General features: G+C 37.8%; 1 protein-coding gene and 1 non-coding gene across 2 annotated transcripts in view; both read left to right on the forward strand.

The window, feature by feature from the left end:
* The window catches only part of NWD2 (NACHT and WD repeat domain containing 2), a 201,474-nt gene that overhangs the window by 118,344 nt on the left and 63,156 nt on the right, over positions 1 to 19,974 (forward strand). The window lies entirely within an intron of this gene.
* On the forward strand, positions 8,570 to 8,676 carry LOC126032928 (U6 spliceosomal RNA). Its single transcript, XR_007504087.1, has one exon. It is a non-coding gene; the product is annotated as a U6 spliceosomal RNA (small nuclear RNA).

Below are 19,974 nucleotides of genomic sequence, written 5' to 3' on the forward strand. Positions count from 1 at the left end.
TTATTCATTTTGTTTGGGGCTGACACCCAGCTTACTCCTGGCTCTGTGCTCAGGGATTCCTCCTGACAGTTGTTCCTCCTGATTTATGTACGGGGTACTTGGAATCAAACTGGAGTCAACTACATGCATGGCATGTTATTTCTGGTATTATCTTTTTTGCTCTCATCTCAGCTGCTAGACCATTATTCTACCATCTCTGTTAATGAGGACACCAAAGCTTACATAATTTCTGCAATTTACTCATCTAGTGAGAGATAAAGCCAGGATTTCAACCTTGTCAACTCCGAAACCACTATTTTTCCTATAAGACCCAAAATAGTTTAATCAGTTGCTTGTTCTTCAAGCCGTGTTTTCCCTTAAACACACATCACACTTGCTTGTCTCAATGGTCCTTTGCCTTTTTTTTTTTTTTTTTTTTTTTTTTTTTGGAGAAGCCTGTGTTCTTCCTTGAATGCATATTCCTCTCTTTCACTGCTGTCACCTCTTTCTAAGTGAGTTACATTCAAAAAAACTACATTCAAAGGTGAAACTTTGCTTCACTTAAAAAATTAACTAGAGAATAAATTGAAGCCCAAAACCCAAGTGCCTTTCTTCAAGTCTACTTGTTTTCAACTATGAAAGTACAGGGATTATACTAAAACATCCAGTTCCATTTTATGGAATTCTTTCTCAAACAGTTAAATGAATCAGGTAAAATAATCAGTGCATGTATTTCTTCTCTGCTGGGAAATGAAACTGTGTTGTTTGGAGCTTTATTAAGATTACTTAAACCAGATGGTAAATTCTATAATAAGCTTGAACTTTATAATTGAGTTTCCCTGGACAGAGAAACAACCCAAGCCTTTGCTTGAAAATGCCCTTTATACAAATTGGGGAAAAAATTCTTCCCCCTTACATTTGCACAGTATAAATGTTTCGTCTGCTACAACAAACCACCCTGAATTTTTTCTGTGTGCTTTCCACTGTTGTTCAAGAAAATAAACAGCATACCTGTGTAATTCTGATCATGTGTAAGTCTGTTATTGCTAAGGCCCCTGAGCTTTTTCTAAGTCCTCTATGCTCTGAAATACAGAAAGTAACTTAGGATTTTACTTCCTACAAACCCTCCTGTGTGAAGAGATGGAGCTGCCATTAAATATGCTACAACTTGATCATGAGAAAAAGAATGTATGTTAGAACAAGTCAAGCACAGGATAAGAGTTGTTCTGGATCTACAGTCAGAAAAGATCTCCAGCAAAACTAATGTCTGCTCAAAAGCTAGAAGACAGAATTTTTCATCTTTCCATCTCAGGCAAATAGATAGATATGTAATTCTTCAGAGATGAGCAGTTTCTGCATGGAGGTAGACTGTAAGCTTAGTGCCTCAAAACTGGGGGGCAAGAACTTCGGTGTGAAGACAGATGTTATGGTTAAGTTTTTGCATGGAGCAATGAGGAAGACATCAAAATCCAATTAGTAATTTTGAGAATAAGTTTGCATAAAAGTGGAGACAAGAGACCTATCTAGAAGCCATGCTAACATTATGATATAAGAGATAAATAAACTGGTGGGGGGAGAGGTAAAACAAAAAATTTGGCATAGATTAGAAAATATTTAATCAATACATTAATAGTTGACTAATTAATGTGAAGATTGAAGGAGAATTGCAAGTGAGGATGTTAATACAAAAAAAATTAATGCATCTATTCAGTCACCATGATAAGTAGTTAAATAACCATGCAAAATTACAGAGTAGCTTACCATTCAAAATGTATTTAATTCAATGTATAAAGAATGAACCAAAAAGAATGGATGATTGTCTTCATTGTTCATTGTTTTCTTCCTGATACTTTTCTGTCTTGACCAGGATGGTAGTATGAACCTAGTAACCAGGAGTTATATCAGTATGAGCTATGAAAATTCTTTGATTACCTCTCACTGGTTTTAATTTTTATCATAGTATCAAGGAAGCAACAATTGTGTGTCTCACGAATCAAATATAGAGGGTGGAGATCAAACAGGCACTCTTTGGACTTGGAAAGATATGCAGGTGTGTGAGACGGTCTTCTGTGGTCTTTGTCTCATGATTCCTCTGTGTTCTCAACAGTCCAAAGTATCTGCAAAGTACCAAGTGGGACTTCCAGTTTCTTGTTCTTTCTTATCCTCCTTTGGCACCTGAGATACAGAGAATATGCAAATTTATTTGTAAGGTTATCTTTGCTTCCTAACTATAGATTATTATTCCTACTTGGCAATGACAAGTTGTGAAAGTTTCTTCTCAACTGTTCTGCAGAACAGAACCTGAAGAGCTTGAGGGAATTTTTTAATATTTCAGCATTTTCATTTAGTCACACCTGGTATCCCTGGTTGTGGAAGTATTAACAGTTTTGATTATTTAATTTTAATGCGTAGGAAGAAAGTCTACTAATTTTTAACTGAGTTTCAGCCTTTGCACATTGTCTATTATGCAAAACCACTTATTTTTTTTACCAAAGCCTGCTGCAAGTTTTCCAAATGTATCATTAAAATTAGTGTTTGTATAACCAGAACTGAATAGTCATATACCATTATTAGGCAAATTTTGGACACATCACATAAATGAATTGGCCATAAAGCTTTCACTTTTATAAAATGATTTCCTTGCCCCCAGAGGGGAGACCTAGATGAAGTAGCTGAGTCACCAGTTAGAAGAGGCTTTAAATTATGTCCTTGTGAAAAGAGATATTAATTAGTCTTCAACGTGAATTAGTTATAAAGAGAAGATGACCTTGATTAACCAACAACTAAGAAAGCAGTTATATCTTAATCGACCTTAGTTGTCTCATGAAGTACGACTAAATTCAATTCCTTTCCACAATGTAGCAAAACAAGTGAGTATAAGGAGAATCTTTCTAGATTCATCTCTATACTTCTTCAAGTAAGAAAGAATGATAAAGTTTTTATAATTATACAGTGTTTTTAATTTTTTAATTTAAAAAAATGTTTTTGGTTTTGATTTTTGGCTCACACTTGGTGACACTCAGGAGTTACTCCTGGCCAGGCACTCAGATCGCTCCTGGCTTGGGGGACCATATGGAACACTGGGGGATCCAACCACTGTTGTCCTAGGCTAGCACAGGCAAGTCAGATGCCTTACCACTTGTGCCACTGCTCCAGCCCACAATTTTTTAATTATTTTTAATAATACCTCTAAGCACCATGATTACAAACATGTTTGTAGTTGGGTTTCAGTTATAAAAAATGAACACCCCTCTTCACCAGTGCTCCCATCACCAATGCCGCAGATAAATTAATCTGTTGATTTTAAATGATAGAGTCCCATATAACATTAGTTTTAACTTACCTTATAACTATGTTCTTTGGCATGCACAAACATGTAGGTTAAGTCAAGGTGCTGTCTGTCTATGAAACCTCCCTGAGGGTCTTTCCTGTGTTCTTTCCTACACAATCGTTTTGCTTTCTTTTTTAATTTCCTCCCAAGAGGTGGCCAAAATAGATGATTAAACAGTTTCTTTAATAAAGTTGAAGATGGAAAGCTGTTCCATTCCATTTTTATCAGTGATGTGAAAATAATTTCTGCTTTAATTCTAATTGAATCTGTTCGAGTTTTTCAGGAAATTAAGAAAGCAAGAGGCTTTCCTTTTCTCACTTTACTAGGTATAATTTATAATCATGACTGACAGCAACTGGCTCGTGTTTACTTGAGGGCTGCCAGATACTCACAAGTGCTTATTTTGACATTGCAAACCAATCAGCTGGATTTGTGCTCTGGTTTTTATTCCTCTGAAGAAGTATTAAAGTATTTATTCAGATTCTATATCATTTTTACTGTATGGACTATTTTCTTGCAAGTTTTTCTAGTGCAAAGAAATGAATTTTTACAATGGCAAAAAAATGCATTTTTCAATTCCTGGAATAAGGTAGAACTGTTTGATACCAATTCCTAATGTGTAAGAAAAGAATGCAGTACATTTTAAGGGATCACAAAATTTTTTATTTCCTTAGATATAATATAATTTAATAAGGAAAGTGATAGTATCATATTTTATATGGAATGTTAAAATATGCCACTGTGTAACATTTAAAGAACTTTTTATTGAAACCCCATTTTTCTTACTGCTTCCACAATCTCTAATTAAGCACTATTTTTAAAACTAAGCCCATTTATTTGACTCATTTTCTTACTTGAAAAATATGTCAGAGCCAGAGAGATGGTACATTAGGTAGGGAATTTGCCTTGCATGTGGCCAAGTAGGTTCAATACCTGGAACCCCATATTGTCAGGACTGCCAGAAGTGATCCCTGAGTGCAGAGCCAGAAGAAAACCCTGAGCACTTCCAGTTATTGCTTTCAGATATTTTAATATATATATATACATATATCCAACTTGTTGTATTTGGAGAATTAAGAATCCTGTATTCACATGTATAACATTAATAAGATACTCAATCTTACTGTATTGAGGTAGTTTATGTAAATTAATTCATTTACTCTCACCAGTATTTTATGCGAAATTGCTATTGTTGTATAGATTAAGTAATTGAGAGAGAAAAGAGTGGTCTAAATCTCAGCAAGATAAGGGGGAATTAAGGAATAATGTAGAGCATGAATCCAGATGGTTTCTATATGAGAAATGACTTTATAGTGTCACTTCTCAATATCTCTTCATTCAGATTTTGTTTCATCTGACTTAAGATGTGTTCATCTGAACAAGGACCTGAGAAAACCCTAAGGATAGTGAGTAAAATAATCTGCTAAATAGTCAAGGCCAAGTTCCCTTCATGGATCAAGACCAGAATTTCCTGAGAGGTCATAGCTTTGTTAATTTCTCAGTTTTTGACTGATGTTAGTACATCTTTTGGTATATCTCTTATTGGAGTGATGATATATATGCTGGGTGGCTTAATGTTAATTTTAATGTTATTTTCATGCATTTACATGCATCTCTGGTTTATAAATACCATGCTCTCTGAAATATATTTTATATTAGAAAATAAAAGCTCCTTCCCAGTGGTAGCACATTCTCAAGATAGAAGTCTTTCCAGGGCTGATGATTCGACACTGACCACTGGTGTTAAACCAGAGAACTCACCATCTGCTACATTTAGAGCCTTCGGCAAGGGAGAGACCCATAACAAAATGGCTGTTGCCGCTTCAGACTTAGAGGTGGAAGGTAGCTTATAAGAAACATTTAGGCTTTTCCTCCCCGCATCCATCAGGAAAAAAATTCAGCCTCTGTGTTATGAGGGTCTAACATGGACCCACTCAGCCAGTTCAAAAAGGCCTGCACCTCATATGGGCCAACATCTCCATATTGTGTTGAGTTCCTTACTGGCTGATGTGAGGGTGTGATTTGGACTCATCAGGATTTTCATTCAATGGAAGAACTTGCCTCAGTCCTTCACAATTTTGGCAGTAGAAGATGTGGCTTAGTGATGAGGCTAAGACTAAACTCTACATCCTAGGTCATTTTGGTAGAAAATTTCAGGGGTTCAGATGACTTATGAGATGTGGAAGGGTAGTGCACTGATGTATAAAAGCAACTGATCTACCTAGTGACATTTTGGCACAGGTCCTTGAGATAGCATGTGTGTTTGGGAAAAATTTGATGCTCTTGCCAAATTTAATAGTAGCTATACAAAAATTTTCCAGGGAGTTTCTGATCCATATGAAGAAACTGACATGCTATTCAGAGGCAGGTAAAAGAATTAAATTAAATTAAGGGTAAAAATATACCAGGGATGATCTTTGTTTTTGGGTGGAACCAAGTTGTAAGTTGTAAACCAACAAATGATGATCCACAGTTAGAAGAAAGTGAGGAGAGAACTCCCTTCCAGAATGCACACTTCAGAAATGTTTACTCAGGCCAGACTCAAAACATGTTTGCCTGCAGATATGGGTAATTCTGTAGACTGCTATGCAGTTACTTTTCTGTCAGATCCAGTGTAGCTGCTTTATTTCCCTGGATTCTTTTTCATTTATGTGACCTTTGAATCAGAAGGACTGATAATTTGGTGACTGTTGTAAAAGTGCTTTCAATAACCCTCCCTGTGTCCTCTCTAAATGTGATTTTATAAAATGTTTAAGCGTCTTTCTCTAATGCGGAACTTTTTAAGGAATTAAATATGTCACTGAAATTCACAAGGATTTTTATTTTTTTAAACTGCTGCAAGAAGGGACATTTGTTTTTATAGTTTTACAATTAGAAACCATAAAATTAATGGCTGCAATGGATTTCCTTGGCGTTGAGGTTATAAAGCTGGCCAGACAGTTTTAATTCACATTTTACAACTCAACTTTCAAACTAATTGTATCAAGAAAAACTAAAGCTTGGGAAATTCTGCATAATTTGGACTCCACTGGGCCCCTCCTCCTTGCCAAAAATCTTCACTCCAATTGTCTGGGTAATGGGGTGGAAAAAAACCACATGACAGGGTTCATGAATCGGCCCAACATTTTGTTGTATTTAAGGATCAGAAAAGGGCAGCACTTTCTGATCTGTATTAGGGTTTCATGGGGATAATTGTAATGAGCCTAGGGAACAGAAGTATAAAAATGAGAATAAATATAACTATTATAGAACAATTTTTCCATCTTTTAGACCACTGAGGCCTTACATCAGCATAGAAAAGAATTGACTCTGGTTATCACCACTTCACAGGGAAAAAAAAGGCACAAAAAAGTAGAATAGATTTCCCTGAGCTGCCCAGTAAGCAAAGGACACAGAATTAGGAGATAGTACAATGTTTGTGGCACATGGCTGGCATGCTACTGATTCAGGTTCAATTCCCAGCACCATGTGGTCCCTGGAACATTGCCAGGTGGTAACCTGAAGACCCCCAATACTTAAGGGGTAGAAACCAGGTACCTCCCACATTTTAGGACCAGAACAGCAATGGAATCTTTGGCCTATACACTGAAGCAGTGACTCAGTTGATCAAGAATCACCAGTAATTCCCCAGACCTCCTAACCACTGCTTCTGGAATGTACATTATCTCTTATGTTACCCATTTTTGATCCTTTAAGGCCACTTGGTCCTTTTACATATACCGAGGCTACTTAAGGCATTTGAGTTTTATTCTACCAACCCAGGTTGAATTTTCAACAGCATCCTCAAGCACTGCCAGTTATGATCTGAGCACAGTCAAGAGTGTCCTGGACATCACCAGTTGTGATTCCTCTCTCACAAAAAAAAAAAAAAAATGAAGATTTTATTATTCTGAACTGACACATAGCATGATGAAGCAAAAACTTTGGAGCTCAGTGGTATGACATGTGTCTAGGCTGTCTGAGGTCCCAGGTTGGATTTCCTAGCCCACACAATGAGGTAGTGACCAAGGCCACATGGTGAAAATGAAGTTCTCATTCCTAGCACTCCAGACTACAAGTTTCTTACTATTCTCCTACACCAAAGGAGTGAGGTGTTTTGGTTTTTGTCAAAGATTTCCTTAAATGGAAATTTAAACTAAAAAAGAAATGAAGCAGAGCTATCCCAGGTAAACAGCATGAACAGTATGTTTACACTTCTATCTGACTCCCATCCATTTCCATCTAACCCAAGAGGCTCCTAACAGCTCTATGAAACACAGTGGAAGCCATGGCTTCATCCAGTGGTACCCTCTAAAGGTGAAAAATGATCAGAATAACTTTGAGCTCAGAAATTTTAGATATTGTTCCAATTGGAAAGATTTATAGAATATATTTGTGGCTCCAGTTTCTCTAGAAATCACATTTCACAGATATAAGCAATGCCACAGTGATGTCCTACAATGGTAGCCTCTCCTCTGGCAGAACTGAGTGGACTAGTGCAAGTTTCTTAAACATTGGCCACTCGTGACCAAAAAGTACATCATACAAGACCCTCCCTCTTATGGAACCTGACCCCAAATAAAGTTTAAGAAGTTAGCACAAAATCAGAAGTAACCCCTGAGCATCACGGGTGTTGCTCCCCGAAAAATCAAGTCCTGGAAACAACAGTCTGAGAGAGCTTGAAGATAAAACAGCCAGTGAAGATATTAAATATTAATATTTGTTTTGCAGAAGATCTCATTTGAGTCCTTGATTCAAGGTCCTTAAGATCCTTTCTCCACCTCAAATGTCAGTGACCCTTTAAACAAGTATCAGCATGTAGTCACTTACCTTATGAATGACTCAAAAGCCAAAGGTGTTTCCTAGGGAACTTCGATGCTCCAAGATGACTAATATGAATGATGAGATCCTAGGAGATATGCTGGCAAACTCAAGCCAGCAGAAGGAGGCAGAGTCCAAATTCAGAGAAAGTACTTTTCTTTTCTCACTTCATTCTTGTTACCTTCCATGCCTCATCAAGGGGGATGCCACTGTGTGTGGGCATCAGGTGCCAACAGTCTCAGAGACCAGGTTGCTTACTTGAAATAATTAACATTCCCAACCCTAACCCTATGACAGGCATGAAATAACATATTTTAGATTGCTTTTTTACAGATAAGCTGTAATGAAATCATTTTTAAAAAGAAAAATTACAACACCAAAAATTATGAAAATTATTGTATCTTACAATTAAGTAATTAAATCATTGTCAATCATTAAAAAAAAGAAGTTAGCAGATGTGTGCTCGCTTCAGCAGCACATATACTAAAATTGGAACAATACAGAGAAGATTAGCATGGCCCCTGCACAAGGTTGACATGCAAATTCGTGAAGCGTTCCATATTTTTTGTAACCAAGGTGTTTAAATAAAAAATATTAAAAAAAAAGAAGAAGAACAAGTTAGCAGATGAGGTAAATTATCCCAGGAGGCACTAGAAATGACTGGAAAGAGAAATAGCATAGGGAAAAACAGGCAAGTTATTTTTTGTTTTCTAAGTCAATATTTGAGCTTTTTTTTTTGCTCATTTTTCAGCTTCAGCCTGTTTTTCAAATAAAAATAAGAATTTATGTATTTCATCAGTTGCTTCTGGTAGATCAGTTGCTAGGCTGCCTCTCATGGAGTCCTTCACAGCAAACTTCTGAGCTAGGAGTATCATCCCCAAATTACAGATGAAATATCAAAATATAAGAAACTAGATAACTTTCCCAAAGTTACAAGATTGTAGCACTAGTATTCTGAACTGTACATTTGACTATCAATTTCCCTCCTATATCAAATTTAAAAAATTTAATGAGATAGTCATAATCTATGTTAGCTACATGATTAATGAAGAGCACATGTAAGTACTCACAAACACTGATGTCTGTACCCACTAAGCACTTTGTCCAGTGCCAGTATTCACCACTGCAAACCTTAGTTTGGGGTTTCTCAACTGAGAGTCATCCCCTGTAGATCTCCAGAATATTACCAGGAAACAACAAGTGAAAACCATGTAAGTAGGGGAAAATGACACAGAACTTGTAGTCAGATAGGAGAGCAAAGGAAGGAAACAAGGACAGAAGCTAAAGTCAGAAAAAAAGTTGATAAATGCTAGTCTAGGCCAGCTTTCAGGCCTTCTAAAGGAGTAGATATAGTGGTGAGCCAAGAACTCTCTAGGAAGTGCCCGCATCCGACAGAATTGGAGACAACAAAGTTCCTGAATCCTCAGCAAGGCAAATGTTGTTCCTCTTGATATTATCCCATATCTCTCTTATGTCCTCTTTATTTTAACAATTATATTTTCTTTTTTGCTCATTTTTGGATGTTTTTTTGGATGCCCATTTTTCCACTGCCTTACTCCTGATTTACTAATAATTTTCAGCTTCCGTTCTGCTATTGAGCCTTTCATATTTTTTAATTTCACTACTTTAGTATAGCTGTGTGATTTCTGTTTGGATGTCTGTTTTGCTTTTTTCTCATACTTTCTCTGTTCTTGAATGTCTCTTCAATAGAACTTCTTGTTCCAGGGAGCATTTCTAGAACTGTTATACAGTTCTAGATAAGACACAACACAAAGCTGTCTGCTCTCACTACTCTTACTCAGCGTGTCTTGGAAGTCTGGCCAGATCAACTGGACAGGAAAAAGAAATAAAAGGAATGTGCATTGGGAAAAAGAAGTAAATATATCATTCTTTGCAGATGACATGATAATAAATCACATCTAGAAAATTCTAAATATTCCACTGAATACTATTAGAAACAATATATGAACAGTAAATTTGCATTCTACAAAAACAAGTACAAAAATTGTTGCATTTCTAAATAAAAATAATAAACTAGGAGAGAAAGAAATAGGGAAAACAATTCCATTTGCATTTCATAAAAGATAATTAAATACCTAAGAACAAACTTAATAAATATGTTTAAAGATATGTACTTTAAGGATCTGAAGAGCTAGTAAAGGAGATAATGCACTTGTTTTTGCATACAGCTGGCCCAGTTTTGATACCCACCACCGGATATGGTCCCCATATCCTCTGGGGTAATTCTTGAGTACAAGTTAATAAGTAGTCTCTGAGCACTTCTAGGCATGCCTACTCCTATCCCCAAAACTCCTAAAAAGAAAAAAAGACTTGCACATTGAAAACTATGGTGCTATTAATAGAAATGAAAGACAAGGAAATGGAAAGCTATTCTGTACTTGTAGATGAGAAGAGTAGACTGTATTTAAATGGTCATCCTAGTGGGCTAGACAAATAGGATGGAGATTAAGACACTTGCTTTGAATGCAAATGAACTTAATTTGATCCATAGTATTTCATAGATTCCCTGATCACTGAAAAGTAGGCCCTCAGCACAGCTGGGTGCAGCCCATAAACTCAAAATAAAATAAATAGAATAACAATTCTACCAAAAACATTAGACAAATTCAGTGCAATTTCTGTATTGAGTTCTTTAAGGAAATAGAACAGATTTACTAAAATTTTTATACAAACCACAAGGATCTCAAGTAGACAGCCAAAGCAGGTCTGAGATAAATGAATTAAGTTATCATGTCTATACTAATAGTGCCCTAAGTTTAGGGCCCAGACATAAATCCCCACCTATATATTTGGTTTTGGCCCACTCCTAGCACTGTTTTGGACTACTATGTTTTGTTCTCAGTGGTCGTTCCTGGCCATACTCAGGGAACCATGTAGAGTACCAGCATCAAACTTGAAACTTCCTTATGTAAAGATTGTGTTCAGCCCATTGAGCTATTGTTCACCAAAAATTGATTAAATATTTGCATGTCCAAAAATGATCAAACAACTGAAGAGGAAAATGGGCAAAACTCTCTATATTGATTGACTTTAGTAAGTAAACAAAAGGGATAACATCAAACTAAAAAGCTTTTGTACTACAAAAAGCTAGTATTAGGAGCCATAATATAGCATCTGACCCAGGTTTGATTCCAGGTAACCCATATGGTCCCCTTAGTACCATTAAGGATGATTATAAGTACAGAACCAGAGTATTGCCAGGTGTGACCCAAAAACAAAGCAACAAAACAAGTCATCTTACTGAATGGTAAAAAATATTCACATACCATATATTTGACAAAAGCAATGCATAAAAATCAACAACAAAAGTGGGGGAAAGCTAAACAGATTCTTCACCAAAATGTCTTACATGTGACCAATAGGTTTATTTTATTTAAAAAAAATGCATATTGGGGTAGGGGATAAAAATGCATATTGTCAGAGAAATGCAAATCAAAATGCAGTACATTATCACCTATCAGTGAGAATGGCCTATTGCAGAAAGGCTAGAAACATATACTGGTGAAGGTGCAAATAAAAAGAACCTGTTTTCTGTTGGTGGAAATATAAATAGATCTGGCTTTGTGGAAATTTATCCAAATATTACAAATAAATCTACTTAAAGTTTGTCTAAAGTACAGGAGGGTGTAAGGTGGGGAGGTGCACTGGTGAAGGGGGGGTGTTCTTTTTTTTTTTTTGGCCCAAAAACAAAACAGGAGCAGAGGAAAACAAAATCTTTTCAGTTTCCAAAAGGGGATTGATGTAGTACATTGAAAGGAGTGGAGGGACAGAGAGAGAATGTAGAGGTTAAGGCACTTGGCTGGCTTTGTGCTGACCCAGATTCTATCCCTATCATCATATGTTCCCCTAAGAATAAAGCAAAAACAATAGAAATGGCCTCAAACCCCTGAGAAATAAAAAAAAATGGAGAGGTACCAGTAGACAGTAGGGGAGGAGGGACATTAATATTTGGTTAGAGGTAATTATAATTGACATGGGCATGAAATTATAGAGTAAGACATAAAGTCTTTTAAACCAAACATTTTTTAAAAAGAAGAAAAAAACATTAATGCCAATTGTTATTTGGGTATAGCATATTATTTTAAAGTATGAATTCTGACTATTAAGGTTCAAATTTATTCACATCACTTGTAACCCTGAGCCAATTTTATAATCTTTCTAGGTTTCAGTTACCTCATTTATTAAGTGGAATAATATTAACACCTTCCACGTAGCTATGATAAAATCAGACTGTTAGCAGAGGGCTTTACAATAGTGTGCATTAAATGCTAGTTATGATTATTTTTAGGAACTGTATGCTAAGGAAGAGAAGAGAAAGAAACCTAGATTATAAAAGTAGCCTACATTACCTCATTTTGCTTCTCCAAAATGTTCATGAAGTAGGTGCTATGTTTTTCCCACTTTACAAAGTATATAAAGGTGTTTTTTCCCCCCATGTTTGCAAATGTTCATAATGGAACTCTAATAGGAATTCAGGAAAGCTAGAATTTAAAACCCTCATTTCATTGTGTGCTGATTCATGCTGATTAGTTTCAGGCCACATCAGGCTGTTTCCAGGGTATTCCTAGCTTTATGCTCAAGAACCACTTCTAGTATTGCTCAAGAGCCATATAAAATGCAAGAGATTGATCAAACTAGGATCAGCCTTATGCAAGGCAAATGCTTTACTCCTGTGTTGTGTTTCAGACCTTCTCACAATCTTCTCATGACTGACATTCCACCCAGGGAGGAAGTAAGTAAGGGTATGAGGGGCCAACAGACAAAGAAATATCTTGATGCCATTCTTCTGCTTCAATTCAGAACTGGTGGAGAGGTGGTTACAGGAATCAAATAGAAATTGGGAGCAATGGGCTGTTGATTTGGTTGAAGTGTGTTTGATGAGTGACTTTTAATCTATTTACTACAATACTATTAATATAATTGGGGTCAGAGTGATAGTATAGCAGGTAGAGCACTTGCATCGCACACAGCCAACTGTGGTTCCATCCTTGACATCCCCATAGAGCACAGCCAGGAATAATTTCTGAGCATTAACAGATGTGACCCAAACTAAAAAGATATACATATCAATATAATTTCTTTATATTGGCAATACTACTAAACCCACCCACTAGCAGAGTGCCATGATACCCTTACCCTAGTTCCCAGGTACCTCCCCCAACTCCTGGCACCTTTGGTCACAGTTCTCTGGATTTAACTCAAGTTTATTTTCCTTTCTTTTTTTTTTTTTTTCTCTTTTTTTTTTCTTAACACCACCCATCACCAGTGCAATATTCCCATCACCAATGTCTCAAGTCTCCCTCCTCCCCACCCGACCCCCGCCTGTACTCTAAACAGGTTCTCAATTTCCCTCATACATTCTCATTATTAGGACAGTTCAAAATGTAGTTATTTATCCAACTAAACTCATCACTCTTTGTGATGAGCTTCCTGAGGTGAGCTGGAACTTCCAGCTCTTTTCTCTTTTGTGTCTGAAAGTTATTATTGCAAGAATGTCTTTCATTTTTCTTAAAACCCATAAATGTGTGAGACCATTCTGCGTTTTTCTCTCTCTCTCTCTGACTTATTTCACTCAGCATAATAGATTCCGTGTACATCCATGTATAGGAAAATTTCATGACTTCATCTCTCCTGACAGCTGCATAATATTCCATTGTGTATATGTACCACAGTTTCTTTAGCCATTCGTCTGTTGAAGGGCATCTTGGTTGTTTCCAGAGTCTTGCTATGGTAAATAGTGCTGCAATGAATATAGGTGTAAGGAAGGGGTTTTTGTATTGTATTTTTGTGTTCCTAGGGTATATTCCTAGGAGTGGTATAGCTGGATCGTATGGGAGCTCGATTTCCAGTTTTTGGAGGAATCTCCATATCGCTTTCCATAAAGGTTGAACTAGACGGCATTCCCACCAGCAGTGGATAAGAGTTCCTTTCTCCCCACATCCCCGCCAACACTGTTTATTCTCATTCTTTGTGATGTGTGCCATTCTCTGTGGTGTGAGGTGGTATCTCATCGTTGTTTTGATTTGCATCTCCCTGATGATTAGTGATGTGGAGCACTTTTTCATGTGTCTTTTGGCCATCTGTATTTCTTCTTTGTCAAAGTGTCTGTTCATTTCTTCTCCCCATTTTTTGATGGGATTAGATGTTTTTTTCTTGTAAAGTTCTGTCAGTGCCTTGTATATTTTGGAGATTAGCCCCTTATCTGATGGGTATTGGGTGAATAGTTTCTCCCACTCAGTGGGTGGCTCTTGTATCTTGGGCACTATTTCCTTTGAGGTGCAGAAGCTTCTCAGCTTAATATATTCCCATCTGTTAATTTCTGCTTTCACTTGCTTGGAGAGTGCAGTTTCTTCCTTGAAGATGCCTTTAGCCTCAATGTCCTGGAGTGTTTTACCTACGTATTGTTCTATATATCTTATGGTTTTGGGGCTGATATCGAGGTCTTTAATCCATTTGGATTTTACCTTCGTACATGATGTTAGCTGGGGGTCTAAGTTCAATTTTTTGCAAGTGGCTACCCAGTTTTGCCAACACCACTTGTTGAAGAGGCTTTCTTTGTTCCATTTAGGATTTTTTGCTCCTTTATCAAAAATTAGATGATTGTATGTCTGGGGAACATTCTCTGAGTATTCAAGCTTATTCCACTGATCTGAGGGCCTGTCTTTATTCCAATACCATGCTGTTTTGATAACTATTGCTTTGTAGTAAAGTTTAAAGTTGGGGAAAGTAATTCCTCCCATATTCTTTTTCCCAATGATTGCTTTAGCTATTCGAGGGTGTTTATTGTTCCAAATAAATTTCAAAAGTGCCTGGTCCACTTCTTTGAAGAATGTCATGGGTATCTTTAGGGGGATCGCATTAAATCTGTACAGTGCTTTGGGGAGTATTGCCATTTTAATGATGTTAATCCTGCCAATCCATGAGCAGGGTATATGCTTCCATTTCCGCGTGTCCTCTCTTATTTCTTGGAGCAGAGTTTTATAGTTTTCCTTGTATAGGTCCTTCACATTTTTAGTCAAGTTGATTCCAAGATATTTGAGTTTGTGTGACACTATAGTGAATGGAGTTGTTTTCTTAATGTCCATTTCTTCCTTATTAGTATTGGTGTATAGGAAGGCCATTGATTTTTGTGTGTTAATTTTGTAGCCTGCCACCTTGCTATATGAGTCTATTGTTTCTAGAAGCTTTTTGATAGAGTCTTTGGGGTTTTCTAAGTAGAGTATCATGTCATCTGCAAACAGTGAGAGCTTGACTTCTTCCTTTCCTATCTGGATTCCCTTGATATCCTTTTCTTGCCTAATCGCTATAGCGAGTACTTCCAGTGCTATGTTGAATAGGAGTGGTGAGAGAGGACAGCCTTGTCTTGTGCCAGAATTTAGAGGAAAGGCTTTCAGTTTTTCTCCATTGAGGACAATATTTGCCTCTGGCTTGTGGTAGATGGCCTTAACTATATTGAGAAAGGTTCCCTCCATTCCCATCTTGCTGAGAGTTTTGATCAAGAATGGGTGTTGGACCTTGTCAAATGCTTTCTCTGCGTCGATTGATATGATCATGTGATTTTTATTTTTCTTGCTGTTGATGTTGTGTATTATGTTGATAGATTTACGGATGTTAAACCAGCCTTGCATTCCTGGAATGAAACATACTTGATCGTGGTGGATGATCTTCTTAATGAGGCATTGAATCCTATTTGCCAGGATTTTGTTGAAGATCTTTGCATCTGCATTCATCAGCGATATTGGTCTGTAATTTTCTTTTTTCGTAGCATCTCTGTCTGGTTTAGGTATCAAGGTAATGTTGGCTTCATAAAAGCTATTTGGAAGTTTTCCTGTTTTTTCAATTTCATGAAAGAGTCTTGCCAGGATTGGTAGTAGTTCCTCTTGAAAGGTTTGAAAGAATTCATTAGTAAATCCATCTGGGCCTGGGCTTTTGTTTTTGGGCAGACATTTGATTACTTTCTTAATTTCCTCAATAGTAATGGTGTGTTTAGATATGCTACATCCTCTTCATTCAATCGTGGAAGATTATAAGATTCCAAAAATTTATCCATTTCTGCCAGGTTTTCATTTTTAGTGGCATAGAGTTTCTCAAAGTAGTTTCTGATTACCCTTTGAATCTCTACCATATCGGTAGTGATCTCTCCTTTTTCATTCCTAATACGAGTTATCAAGTTTCTCTCTCTTTCTTTCTTTGTTAGTTTTGCCAGTGGTCTATCAATCTTGTTTATTTTTTCAAAGAACCAACTTCTGCTTTCGTTGATCTTTTGGATGGTTTTTCTGGTTTCCACTTCATTGATTTCTGCTCTCAGCTTTGTTATTTCCTTCTGCCTCCCTATTTTTGGATCCTTTTGTTGAGCACTTTCTAATTCTATGAGCTGCGTCATTAAGCTATTCAGGTATGCCCCTTCTTCTTTCCTGATGTGTGCTTGCAAAGCTATAAATTTTCCTCTCAGTACTGCTTTTGCTGTGTCCCATAGGTTCTGATAAATTGTTTCTCCATTGTCATTTGTTTTCAGGAAGGTTTTGATTTCCTCTTTGATTTCATCTCGGACCCACTGATTATTCAGTATGAGGCTATTTAACTTCCAGGTGTTAAAATTTTTCTTCTGTGTCCCTTTGTAGTTTATATATAATTTCAGGGCTTTGTGGTCAGCAAAGGCAGCCTGTAAAATTTCTATCCTCTTGATATTATGGAGATATGTTTTGTGTGCTAACATGTAGTCTATCCTAGAGAATGTCCCATGTACATTAGAGAAAAATGTGTATCCAGGCCTCTGGGGGTGGAGTGTCCTGTATATATCTACTAGGCCTCTTACTTCCATTTCTCTCCTCAGGTCTAGTATATTCTTGTTGGGTTTCAGTCTGGTTGACCTGTCTAGTGTTGACAATGCCGTGTTGAGGTCTCCCACAATTATTGTGTTGTTATTGATATTATTTTTCAGATTTGTCAACAGTTGTATTAAATATTTTGCTGGCCCGTCATTCGGTGCATATATGTTTAGGAGGGTGATTTCTTCCTGCTGTACATATCCCTTGATTAATACAAAATGTCCATCTTTGTCCCTTACTACTTTCCTAAGTATAAAGTTTGCATCATCTGATATTAATATGGCCACTCCTGCTTTTTTTTTGGATGTTGTTTGCTTGGATGATTTTCCTCCAGCCTTTTATTTTGAGTCTATGTTTGTTCTGACTATTCAGGTGCGTTTCTTGTAGGCAGCAGAAGGTTGGATTGAGTTTTTTGATCCATTTAGCCACTCTGTGTCTCTTAACTGGTGCATTTAGTCCATTGACATTGAGAGAAAGAATTGTCCTGGGAGTTAGTGCCATCTTTATATTAAAGTTTGGTGTGTCTGTTGGTAAGCCTTGTCTTAAAGTATGCCGTTCAGTTTTTCTTTTAAGAATGGTTTTGAGTCTGTGAAGTTTTTGAGCTGTTGTTTGTCTGTGAAACTATGTATTGTTCCTTCAAACCTAAAAGTGAGTTTTGCTGGGTGCAGTATTCTAGGCGAAGCATTTATTTCATTGAGTTTTGTCACTATGTCCCACCACTGCCTTCTGGCCTTGAGTGTTTCTGGTGACAGGTCTGCAGTAAATCTCAAAGATGTTCCCTTAAATGTAATTTCTCTTTTCGATCTTGCTGCTTTCAGAATTCTGTCTCTATCTATGGGATTCGTCATTGTGACTAGGATGTGTCTTGGGGTGTTTTTTCTGGGGTCTCTTTTAGTTGGCACTCTTCGGGCATGCAGGATTTGATCACATGTATTCATTATCTCTGGTAGTTTCTCTTTAATGATGTTCTTGACTGTTGATTCTTCCCGGAGATTTTCTTCCTGAGTCTCTGGGACTCCAATGATTCTTAAGTTGTTTCTGTTGAGCTTATCATAGACTTCTATTTTCATCTGTTCCCATTCTTTGAGTAATTTTTCCATTGTTTGATCATTTGCTTTGAGGCTTTTTTCCAATTTCTTCTGCTGTATGTAATTGTTATTTATCTCATCTTCCAGTGTACTGATTCTATCCTCAGCTGCTGTTAACCTGTGGGAAATCTCAAACATGTTTTTCTTCAATTCATCTACTGAGTTTCTCAGACCTGTTATTTGATCTGAAATTTCCATTTGGAGTTTTCTCATTTCTATCTTCATATTCTCCTGATTCTTTTTAGTTTTCTCTTCTATACTGTGTTTGAGTTCTTTGAACATGTTCCATATTGCAACTCTAAACTCCTTATCTGAGAGACTGACTAGGTGGTTGATCATGTTCAAGTCATCAGAGTTGCCATCTTCATTCTCTATGTCTGGCACTGGCCCATGTTGTTTCCCCATTGTCACACTAGAACTGCGTGTTTTTCTACGTGTTGTGGTTGTATTCATTGGCTAAATGCTGTGCACCGTCGCGAAGGGGAGCGGAGCAACCGTGCTCCTCTGGCTTCTCCCTTTCTGGGCGTGTCGACTCACCTCCACGGAAGGCTCACAGGAAGGCAGGCTGGCAGATGGGCCGCACCCAGGATGAAATCAGGCCAAAAATGCAGGACAGCAGAGTAGAGAGGCAGAAGGGTGCTGGCATATGAGATCCAGCGAAGTTCAGTGGCTCCTCCCTTTCTGGGCGTGTCGACTCACCTCCACGGAAGGCTCATGGGAAGGCAGACTCCCCGGAAAGCTCACAGGAAAGCAGGCTGGCTGATGGGCCGCACCAAGGGTGAAATCAGGCCGAAAATGCAGGACAGCAGAGTAGAGAGGCAGAAGGGTGCTGGCATCTGAGATCCAGCAGAGTTCGGTGGCTCCTCCCTTTCTGGGCGTGTCAGCTCACCTCCAAGGAAGGCTCACGGGAAGGCAGACTCCCCGGAAAGTTCACAGGAAGGCAGGCTGGCTGATGAGCCGCACCAAGGGTGAAATCAGGCCGAAAATGCAGGACAGCAGAGTAGAGAGGCAGAAGGGTGCTGGCATCTGAGATCCAGCGAAGTTCAGTGGCTCCTCCCTTTCTGGGCGTGTCGACTCACCTCCACGGAAGGCTCATGGGAAGGCAGACTCCCCGGAAAGCTCACAGGAAAGCAGGCTGGCTGATGGGCCGCACCAAGGGTGAAATCAGGCCGAAAATGCAGGACAGCAGAGTAGAGAGCAAGTTTATTTTCCATTTAAAGATTTAAATATCTACTTTTTATTGATTTAAAGATTTAAATATATACTTTTTATTGATCAAGCTGGTTGTAGTGAGATGCCAGGCAACACCATGAAATCTTCAGTGAGGCAGAATGAGCTTCCCCTGATCCCATGAAGGTCTGGAGTTGTGTCAGGATTTTGTGCAACCACATGGAAGGGGTAGTACCTTGAACTTTATCCTTTCCTTTACATAACCACAGAATAAGCAACTTCTCTTCCAGGAAAAGGCAGAGAAAAATCAGGGAACCTCCACAGAGAAGCATCTACAGTCTCTGGATTTGCTTTCTTTGAACCTTCATGGAAGTGGGTTAGAGTCAAAAGAGCACAGTGAAAACGGTGTTAGAGTGGCAAATATTGTTTGCATAGGCCCACCAAAATATGGGGGACATGGAAAGGAAAAGCCTTGGTCTAAATACAAGGATACCCTACCCCTGAAGTTTCCTGGAATAAGACCAACTCTAGGCTCCAGGTAAACTAGTTTGTTCAATCCAAGTCATTGTCTGTAGTACCAATACAGTTTCATTTTTCACGCAGTCTCTATTGTTGGCATCAGGTTTCTGTATTAAAGATCCTGGAATCTGCACATCCTACATTGAAGTCAGGCTAGTTGTATAGTATCCTCTTGTTTCACCTCACAATTAAGCAGCAATACAGAAAGCCCTGTCCAGTAAGCAGGTCATTGTTGTTG

Source organism: Suncus etruscus, chromosome 16 (genome assembly GCF_024139225.1).
Source record: "Suncus etruscus isolate mSunEtr1 chromosome 16, mSunEtr1.pri.cur, whole genome shotgun sequence".
Classification (NCBI taxonomy): Eukaryota; Metazoa; Chordata; class Mammalia; order Eulipotyphla; family Soricidae; genus Suncus; species Suncus etruscus.